The sequence below is a fragment of the Cupressus sempervirens genome, chromosome 10 (genome assembly GCF_028749045.1).
Source record: "Cupressus sempervirens isolate cs-2001-9-10 chromosome 10, ASM2874904v1, whole genome shotgun sequence".
Taxonomy (NCBI): Eukaryota; Viridiplantae; Streptophyta; class Pinopsida; order Cupressales; family Cupressaceae; genus Cupressus; species Cupressus sempervirens.
This window is the reverse complement of record NC_143127.1, coordinates 68,815,169-68,827,353: the sequence shown is the minus strand read 5'-3', so window position 1 is coordinate 68,827,353 and position 12,185 is coordinate 68,815,169.

Genomic DNA, 12,185 nt, shown 5'->3' with positions numbered 1-12,185 from the left:
GAGATGCAACAATATTTTGTAGATTGAACAATTTCAATAGTAAGAGAACACCTAACATGAGATCACAAAACATGAGAACAAGTAATCCTAGAAGAAAAATGAACAATAATGCAAGAAGGAATGAAAATGTGAGAGGAAAGCAAGTAGAAAGTCTTAATAGAGCTTTTGTAAAGGAGGGAACACCTAAGAAGACTAAGACATGGGTTGAAAATAGAAAGGACACATTTGAGAGTAACATGGAAACAATACCAAGTACTAAACCTTATGGATCAACTTGAACAATCATTTTACAAACTTAAAATAGGAGATATTACACTTGTTAATCATCAGACCCCTGTATGGAGGAACTAAGTTTCATGTAGTTCATGGTAGCTTGGATTTGATGAGTTAAGACTATGGTTAAGTTCATAGAAAAATTTATTTTCATATTTGAGGTCATAGAAGAAATTAAGTTTACTAGATTGGATATCAACTTTTTGATTGTAGGCACTTGTGCAATTAATGAAGATCCAATTTTGTGAAGACTTAAGGGTTGGATTCAAGTTAATTAATCACCATTTGAACAATTGAATATTGCAAAGTTTTAGCACAATGAATTAAAGGATATTTGGAGTGTTTGGAAGTAATTTGGAAGGATTTTTGGTGAAGCCCAAATTTGTGAATTAAGAGGTATTTTATCATTATGTGAGGTTATCATTTGCTTTGAATTTGAAGCACAATTATAGAAACAAAAAATCCAATGGTGTGTGATTATAGGTAAAAACCTTGGTATAAGTTTAAGAAACATCCTTACATGTCTTTAGGAGATGATCCGACATGAGCATTTTCTCAAATTTTGGATAGGGTTTTACATGTCCAGGTTGCCTGTGCATATATTTACTATAATTTTGAATCGATTGGAGACAATGATATTAGTAAGGACATGAGAAAAGTTTACAAAAACAATGATATTATTAAGGACATGAGAAAAGTTTACAACAATGATTTATCTTTCAAGCAAGGGTTTGAGCATCTGGGTTGGTTAAATATTGAAAAGTACATGTTCTATGAGGAATTTGAACAACCCAAGTGGACTAGAGTTATTTTGAGAAAAATTCATGAAAACATGTTTTGGGTAAGAAATATTCCAATAATGATTAAAAATGATCTAATTCAATAAGCGATTGGTTTGAGTAATGAAGCAATTATGCTTGTTTGAGAAGAATGTGAAGAAGCTTGTTAATTAAAATATTGAAACAATTTGGGATGGTAGAGGTATGATGTTGAGTAAGAATAAACAAATTGATTTGAGACTTATTAGCAAAATTATTGGATATAAGATGAATTATATTTAAAGGGAGAACTTTGTATCAACTAGAGTCATCCATCTTGTATATAAGATGACAATACATAAGGTTAAGGTAAACATGTGTGGGATTTTGAAGAAACAATTATTGGATAACATTTCAAGAATTAAGAAAGATAAATATGTTGGATTTATATTTGAATCTTTGGTAATATATCTTTTCTTTTATACCATGAAGATATTTCCTATATGCCTACCTATGAATGGAATTCAAGCAAATGCACAATGAATTTGATTACTCACTAGTTTGAAAGTATGATAGCTAATATCACCAAAATGATGAAATCATTCCAATAATAAATGAAACAAAGAGTAAGGACACTTGCATAAGTAGTTGAAAAGTACAAGGATGACATTTATTTCATGGTTGAGACAAACTTCACATGTATGGAAGCAGTGTAACCTAGAGTTAGATATATCAATCCTACGGGTTATGAAGTAATTGAACAAATGGTTGATGGATTTGAAAAGGTAATTCTTGAATAAGAAAGAGGAGTGCCATAGATGGGGTACTTATGAGGAAAAATATAGTGAAGTGACAAGTCAATTACATAGAAAAGAGGCTAATAAAAGAGTGGATTGAAAGATTGATCAGATGCTTAAGGATTCCAGGTTGATAAGGGAATAGTTTAAAGAGGCAAAGAAGACAAAATTTGAGATGGGGACCAGTGGTTAGTCAAACATTCTATTTGTGAAGCCACTAGCTAATGACACTTTTCCTAGCACTCCTGCAATAATACTAAGTTCACTAGTAGCCCCTACAGTCACATTAGAACAATCAATATTAGAGGAAGATGTGAAGATTACACATGTACAATCAATGAATTCAGAACCTACAAGAAGGTCTACAAGGACCTCTCATGAAGAAGCTGTAACACCCTGCCAAGGAACCCAAAAGAAATTAACCTAAAGTTTCACTAAGTTTTCCAATTTTTTTTTTGAAAGATTAAAAAAACAAGAGATAACATAGCAGAAGAAATAACTCACATACATACAAACCATCCATAAATAGATTACATCTCCTAAGGGTTCCATGATGTTGAATCACATGTATAAGTTTTATTATGATTAAATCTAATACATAACAAAATCCACATCATAGCATAACCACAAGTACGAATCCAATTAAATAATATATGATTACATAAGATGCCTCATGACATAACTAGATTGCATAATCATCCATAGTACAAGTCACAAGGCATGAGTATCCTTTCCTATAAACAAGGAATACTAATGAGGAAAGGTCACAACCAAGCATCCTCTCTACTCTCATCCTAGCCTGTACTAGCACTGAAGGAATGGGCGAAGAAAAAAACTGACTCTTATTAATTTATTTAAAACCCATTTAATGAAATATTATCACTTATTAAAACAACTTATAATGGGTTACCCAGGAAACCTCTTTAGGGCTTCAACCTCCATTGCAAGCCACTTCCTAACATACACGTAGATTACCTACCCTAAGCTCATGAAAAGCACAACTCATAAAATCACAATTTTCACCTCAGTCCTTTACAAGCAACTAGAAAGCACTTAAAGACAAATCACAATATGCACCACAATCTTATGAAAGCAAATAGAAATAACAAAAATACAACTAATCAAAATCTCATAGGTTATAGTAGGAAAATCCCAATAATCACCTCAGTTCTATACAAACAACTAGAAAGCATCAAAAGATATCCGATCAAAACTTAAAGGTTACACTGGAGAATCACACCATCACCTTAGTCCTAAACAAGTATCTAGAAAGCACCAACAAGCAATTGATAAAATATCATCATAGGTATACGTGGATACATCACAATGGTTAGAGATAAAAGATCATGACCAAATGATAACCATAACTTCATCACATACCAAAATCTGCCCAAGCCTCTAGTAAACATCCTGACTGGTCAATGTACTAAGTCAAACCTGAACCCCAGTAAAAATAAACCATGCATCACACTAAAAGTAGTTTCATAGATCATTTGATTTTGAAATCATAAAGGTTCGATTTACAAACAGGGTTCTAGTTTTTGTCCTTTCAAAGTGTTATAATTACTAAGGTTTTCAAATTTTCAAAAGAATTAAAATTTCCCTAGTATAAAATTGTTTACATATAAACTAAACCATATAACCAAATTCGAATCATATTAAAGGTCTAGGCAATTCTCTCTAAAAAATGGTTGAATTATAATTTCTAAATTAATAAATTGGAAATTATAATTATAAATTTAATACATATATATTTGTTAGTTGTGGTGACTGATCAGGGAAGTACTATACATACTGCATAAATTCTTTGAATTTTTTTTTTGGGCTACTATTCGCCAATGGTGGGCTACTATTAACCAATGGCTAATATTCACCAATTTATGGCTGACATGTTGTAACTAATTTTAACCCTAAAGCGAAAAAAAAACTTGTATAAAAGGGCTTAGATTTAGGGATTGTTTCATTGTGGGTGTTGCAAAAATTGCTTCTTCTAGTGGTATTGAGTTGTAAGGGATTACAGATTGTAATCACTGGATCATAATAATATTGAACTTGTTGTTTGGTGGATGTAGCCCAGGGATTGGGTGAATCAAGTTAAATCTTGGTGTCTTGTGTTCTCTTCTGTGTGATCTATTTTTTTCTGTTATTGTTTATATTTGAATGTAATTGTTATTTCTATCCATGGCTAAACCCTAACAATATTTTCTTTTAAACAAAACCATACAAGGTTTTGAAACCCTACCTCAAAACCACAGCGAAAATCTAAGACAATCTGTGAACGCATGCAAATCCAAACCCTTTGAAACTTTAAACAATTCTTTTGATCCAATTCCAAATTTTGCTCCTTGAAACCTATGAGTCTCTCAAATGAACCACCAACCCCCTTATAAATAACCATAACCCTAACTAGGGTTTTTGTTGTCCAATATTTTAAAAGCCAATAACTTTATTAAATAATAATTACTTTTACTATTTAATCCTTTCATGCACACTTAAAGAATCTTTCAATTAAAATTTTATTTTATTTTCTTTTCCTCCACTTTATTAATCAGTGAAAACACTATTTAATGCATGGTTTATTATTTAAATTAATAATAATTAAAAGCTCATTATTAAATGCAACTCTAGTTAATTATTAATAATTAAATAGTTATAATAAAGCAATATGAAATCATTAATATTTTAATATTTTAATTGTCTTTTTATTCAACTTCTTAAATTAAACTTTTAAATTAAATCTTTTGAACTGAAGCACATATTTAATTAATTTCTAATTAATTAGATATCATCATATTTTAATTTCTCTTTAACCAATTTTCTAATTTAGACTTCCAAATTAAGTCTTTTAAATTAAAATACATATTTAATTAGTTTTTAATGAATTAAATATTCTCCATAGTCAAATCCACATAAAAACTACATTACCAAAACTCAAAATTAAATCACACAGTAAATATTAGCTTTTAATAGGGCCTAAGTCCTCTAACAAGGACCAAGACACTATATGTAATTCGTAGACTCCTAACAGAATCAATATCCTTAATAGGATTCTTTTGTTTAGTAGATCATTTTGTGGGTGCAATCCCCACCAGGATTTTCCTTTGGCCAAGGTTTCCCTAGTTAACAAATAATGGTGTTATGGGTTCTCTTTGTGTATGGTTTTATTTACTATTCATCATTATGGGTTTACTTTTATATGCATGTTGCAAAGTAATTAATAATATCTCACTACTACATTTGGGCCCGAATTGCGATGACAAGCTGCCACAATTATGATGGCCACCCTTTGTCCAAGTGGCAAAACCACAAATTGGCTCCCGTTGGACAGATGTCAGACTTTTGTTGTTGCAAACTGCGATGGCAAGAGAATCCATCGTAATTGCAACAGATAAAACTATCATAACATGGAAGAAGGAAGGGGCAAGAGGTTAGGCTAACACTGTCGCAATTGCAACACCCATGCGACAACTATGCTATGGAAGGGACGTTGAACTGTTAGAATTGGCCATCGTAATTGTGACAGTTGTGTCATTCAAGTGATGGCTAGCCATCAGAATTTGTCATTGCAATTATAACAGATAGTTGAATTATTTTTTAAAAACTATAAATTCATGTTTTACCCCTCAATTTGATTACTAGATGTGACCAAGAAGTTAAATTCATGTTAAACAACAAGAAGTTATAGAAGTGACCAATTATATCAAGGAACTGATAAAAATAATGGATAGTTGTGATGAAATGGCTATATGTTCAAGCTCTCTGTTGTCCTCTTACTACCAGAGAGCCACATGTTCCTATCAAACATCTTATGCCCCTATATTTCCTTTTCCTTTTCCTTGGAAATTAACCACCACATCCAAAACACTTCTTGACATAATTTGATTTATACCATTAAAAGGAACACCATTATCTCAAAGAATTACCACCTTCCAAGCTAGTGTACAAGAATCATAAACCCAAAACACTTCTTTTATTGGTGTGGGTGCAAAGAAAATTACTATATATGAAGAACCCATGTTGTCTACAACAATTTCCCTCTGAGTAAGATGTTATCCCCATCTAGATTTAGAAAAAGACAAATCAAAAGCATAGATTGAAATGTTTATTTGAAGGTAGTGTGTCACATTATGTGTATTTTGAAGGGGGTTGTGAAGCATGTGGAAAGAGATAAACAAAAATTGGGATTTTATCTTGGGTAGCTATCGTAGGCTAATCCTAACATGCATTTCAACCATTCTGACCTTAATTTCAGTGATGGGTATTATGCCTCAAGTGGGTGTTATATTTTAAAACCATTTTTTATTTTCTAGATTCACATAGTTAGTTGTCATGCAATCATAGGTTAATGTTGAGCTTCACTTGGTCTCAAGAATAGTTCAATATTCTCTACTAATCAAGTCCAACCACATGAAGGTGGAAGCTCATTTGGCCCCACCCCCATCTAACATCTAAATTCCCCGTTAACATTTAAAATCTTTAAGAAACGATCAATCTGTAAAGTACAAGAAAGGTTCCAGACCTACAAAAGTGACATCATTTTTCTATCTTCCGGTGCATATCATTTTTCTATGGCATCCAAAATAAGATTTTGCCACTTTGAATCGAGAATGCATGTGCAATTACATTCTATATGAATGGACAATAGGCAGAGCTAAAAAAATGCAACACGATTACATTTATTTAATAGGTCTATTAAGTTTTTAAAATTATAGACCATCATGAACATTATAACTCTAGCTGCAAGAGTCAAAGTTACAATGTTCGTGATGGTCTATAACTTAAAATACCTAATTAAAGACCTCTAACAAAAATGTAAACCTACTGCATTTTTCAGCTCCACCTGATGTTGTATGCATATGAATTGAGATTGGATATTGAACTATGGCCTCCTTCTGAATTGCCTGAAACCAAGAGATTCCCACAGTTAGTTGTCATGCAATAATAGGTTAATGTTGAGCTTCACTTGGTTTCGAGAATAGTTCAATATTCTCTACTAATCAGGGCCAACCACATGAAGGTGAAAGTTCATTTGCCCACCCTACATCTAAATTCCCCATTAACATCTAAAATCTTTAAGAAAGGGTCAATCTTTAAAGTACCTAGAAGTTGGGCTACTCTTAGGTGAAGTCCATCTTCATTGCTCATGAGCAATTCATCACAATTATTTAGTGTTCCCATACATCTAACACAGGTACATCGAGGAATATCCTTATTGCCTCCTGCATAAAATAAATCCAATATTATAGAATCCCCCCTAAGAAATAATAGTTCAAGTGAAATAAACACATGAAAAATGAGAGAGAAAAAGAGGAACCTACTTACCAATAGTCATTACCATCACATTTGTGGCCATGCTACGTGTTGAGTGAGTTTTATTATTTTTCTATTATGCTAAGATCTCTCTGTTTATATACATATATACATACATACATACATAGGCACACACATATGTGTGTATGTATATATATACACATATACATACACACACACATACACACATACATACATATAAAGAAATCATAAGGGAATGACATTGAGATGCAGAGATCACACAGGCACAACAATGAAATACACCGATTACAAGGGCACGACAACAAAATCCTAGATCTCCACTGATCTCCAACAATGTCTAGAGCTCTCCACCCTCATTTGTGTGCAACTCTCCACAATCGATCAAAGCAAATCAGGAATGATTAATGTCATGTTTTATTTTTTGTTTGTTTATAATCCACAATCCACAATCCACAATATCTCTTTGTATACATACATACATAGACACACAGATATGTGTGTATGTATATATACATATATATATATATACATACACACATGTGTATACATATTTATATATATGTATATACATGACATACATACATACATATATACATACATACATACATACACACACACACATACATACATACATATATATACATAAATACATAGATACATAAATATATACATACATACATGAAAATAACCTATGCTACATTTTTTGGAGACATGGAAGAAGTTACTACCAGCTTTAGTACTTAATAACATTTCGGATCATATAGTGATGCCCAAATTAACAACAACAGTAGATACTTGGGATCCTCGTAGGGAGACTGTGCTAATACATTCATGATTACATCCTTGGCTTCCATTGTTGGGCCAATGTATGTGATGTAGGAGCATCAGGACATGTAAGTATTCCTAAAGAAGACAAAAGAAGATGGATCAAAGGAAAGGAGGAGTTTAAACCAATCACCTGGTATGCGTTGAAGCCAATCATGGCCTTAGAAGGCTGTAAAGATGATAAAAATATAATGAATCCTAAAGGGCCTATAAGGACCTTAAGATCTTTGATAATGCAATATGGGCATAATGACATATTGGAGTTAATTGAGTACTTAGGAGTCTTACAAAGGTTTATGATTGGTTAAATTGGTCTTGAGGACGTAATAGGAAAGTTTAGTGGGTTAATTAGTTGTTTTATTCAATAAACTGTAAGTTAGGAAATTCAAATATTTGAATCCCTATGGTTAGTTCCATTTTGGGGGGAAAGTAGATTTAATGAGTTTTAGGCATAGCTAGGCATTAAAACTAATCCAAATTAGTTGACATAGTTGTAAGGGATGCTATTAAGTCAAGTTTGAGGCATTGTACAGAGAAAGCAGTATTGGGATTGATCAATTGTATAGACTGTATAAAGAGAGCCAATAAAAACTTCATTTTTCACGCATTTGGCGATGGCTTGACTATCATTTATTTCTTGTAGTCTTATGATCTCATAAGGAATTTTTCATATTGTTTGATCAATTCCTAATGTATTGATATTTTTGAAGCTCATTCCTTTCAAGTTTGTTGTCGCTACTCTAAGGGTTTCATTGTTTTCATTAACAAGTTTGAGTTTCTACTTGAAATGTTGATCATTCCATGAATGTATAAGTTTGATTCTCATGAAATTATCTTGTAAAAATATGTAAAAATCATATCTAACAATTTTTTGATAGGAAGTTCTAAGGATTGGTGGAGTTTGTATAGTAAAGGGCACTAAATTCATGGCTATGGAGCAACAACAGGAGTTCTAGCCATTAGATCTTGGTGTTTAATGGTTGGAAGTGCTTTGGTATGTTGGAGACAAGGTGAAACAACCTTCAATTGAGTCTGAAGGTGCTTAAAAGGTAGAGATTTAGAAAACCCCACCTTTGAGGATTTGTAGGAGATTGATTTGGGGCTTTTGGGGTTACAGAAGTTTTGGGACTAATTCCATTTGTATTTGGAGCATTTACAACATAAGGAGAGACTATCCAAAGTTTGGGGTCTTGGGAATGCAAGAAACTTGTAATTGCTTTGTTAAATTGCCCTCTTTACATGCATTTTTGAGCCACAATATGGTAGCAATAGGATATGGTCCAAAGGAATACATGGAACCCTTTTGATATGTTATAGTATGGCTTAATGGGTATGTGAATCCACCATTTTTTCAGGGAGGGCTTTGGAAAGTTTGAGAGGAAAGTTCACTTTTGTGTCACTACAGGGCTATTAAGAAATCAATTAGGCCTCTATGACAATTTGAGGGATTTGGGTGTTGGATGTTACTTGAGGATGAGACATTGGTTGAAACCTTTTGAATCCACCTGGATTTGGCCTAAGACACCCATCCTAATCATTGGGGAGGTGTTGGAGTTGTTTGTGTACTTTTTGCTTTGTAGAGGGTTTGGAGAACCTTGTACTGCCCTTATAGGTTTAAGTGGGATTAACTTGGTTTTGACTCCCACCACCCTAACCTCTGCATCATCTTGGAGCCTTTGTATCTAACCAATCGTTATAAGTTGGGGAATGAACTTCATGCCTGCATGTAAGTGATGCATCAACACATGCAATTTATCACCTTGGAAAATAGTATTTGATCTTGCTAGCTGGGAACAACTGATTGTTCATTTTATTTTTCCTAATCTGATGGCAATTCTACAAAAATTTGTAATCAACCCATCTAATTAGCAACTAGAATCATTTAATTGGGTTATGACTTGTTTCTTTCTAAAAACATTTGCAATGATACTCTTTTATAAAATTTCTTGCGAACTGTGCCCATTTTTCCTGGTCTACATTATTTGTGTGCAAGATTTTGAGGTAAGTTACTTAGCACAAGCTGAGTGAGTTTTATTGATTTTTAATTTGGATTGTGGAATATGTATGTAATTGAATCAATTTTTCTATTGTGCTAAGATGCAATAAGCACCTTAAAAAAGATCTCTCTGTATATATACATACATACATAGACACACACACACATATGTGTGTATGTATGTGTATATACACATACATATACATAAAGAGAAGCTTCTCTATTCACCTACCAAGGGAAATATAAAGAGATGCATTTTCAGAAGGGCAAAAAGAACAATTACTTAGGTACCTCTTCTCCCCTTGAATAAAATTGCAAAGCAAGGGTGCATAGATTACAAGGGCACGACACAACAAAAAAATCACAGAGCAAGGGCACATAGATCACAAGGGAATGACACGACAAAAAAATCATAGAGCAAGGGCACATAGACCACAAGGGCATGACATGACAACAAAATTGCAGAGCAAGGGCACAAAGATCACAAGGGCATGACAACAAAATGCAAAGATTACAAGGGTACCACAATGAAATGTAGCGATTATAAGGGAATGACAAAAAAATCCTAGATCTCCACTGATCTCCACCAACATTAAGAGCTCTCGACCCTCTTTCATGTGCAACTCTCCAAAATTGATCAAAACAAATGGGGAATGATTAATATTGTATTTTGTTTTGTTTTGTTTATAATCCATAATCCAAAATCCACAAAATCTCTTTGTATATATACATATATACATACATAAACACACATATATGTGTGTGTGTGTGTGTGTGTGTGTGTGTGTGGGTGTTCCCCTTACTATCATAAACTCATAACAGAAACAAAGAAACAACAAGTGTGAGAACAAAATATGGACTTCTTATTTGCACCACAAATGCAATATTACACAATTCACAAGTACAATATGCTAACCCACATGAGCACCTTCATTACAATATTTTGCAAGATCGATTGTGAACTATCATCCATAGTTATCCTAGACAACGTTCAGGCCTTTCTTAAATAGGCAATTTTATGCCGCCTGGGAAGGTTCTAGACATTGAAGCTTAATACCTAGGGCTGACAGACCCTAACAATACATATAGAGTCAACCAAATACATCTTTGACAATTATATTAGATATTTCAGATAGCCTAACTTTAAAAGGCCATAACTCATGAACTATTGCTTTGATTGGCTATTATAATCACTTTTCAAAAATGCCAGCTCCTGATCTATAGGCTTGGAATGGCGCAAGCACCCTTTCCTCGAGTTTTCAGACCTCATCCGGCCAATCTAAGGCCTCCAACGGTAAGCTTGAAGATTTTTTTGCAAATTTTTCTACCAAAAATCTGTAATAATTTCTCTGATACTTAAGTTGGAGCAATGGGATTTTTATGGTAGGCTTACAACTCTAAAATGAACCTTCATGTAGAAAATGAGAAAATTTTGAGCTCATATGACAAACTTACTAAAAATAGCAAGTTCCCATAAATAGTAACCACCCTATCTACTAGTCCTTATTAAAATAGAAAAGATTGAAATGAAAAATATTTTTGGGTGATGCAAGATTGCTCTTACACCCAGGATGCTCCTGCATCATATATACATACATACATATACATATATACATACTTACATATATGCATACATACATATATGCATATATACATGGAAACAACAATGCACTTTCTAAGAGTTTATAATTGTTCGACAAAATTAATGTTTTGCAAGAAAATGCACCTAAAGGAATGTTATCTTAGAAGCAAGAACATGATGTTGAAACAATATAGAAAGTGCTTGACATGAGAGGTTTGCAAGTGAGGGTGTTGACCAATCTTGAAAAATTGAATGATGGAATGAAAGCTATCAATGAAATGCCTATGTTAGATTTACAACACATGTGAAGTTTATTTTAGATATGGTAGAGGTAGATATTTAGAAGCTTTATAATCAAACTTTAAGGCACAAGAGAGAGTATGTGGCAATATACCAGAAGGAGAAGGAGCAACTTTAGAAAGAGACTAAACGATAGAAACAACAGCTAGACAACATAGAGAATATTATGGGAGCCATTGGATAGAATCCAAGAAAGTGTTGTAGTAGGTACTATGACATTGAAATCACTTGCAAGTGTCTTTGAAAATTTATAGTCCAAATATTGGGAGGACTACAAGTTGTGCAATTTTTCATGTATTGCATCTGTATTTTCTTATAAGAGTGTTTCAAGTATTGGCACAGTCTCCCTGCAATGATGCCAA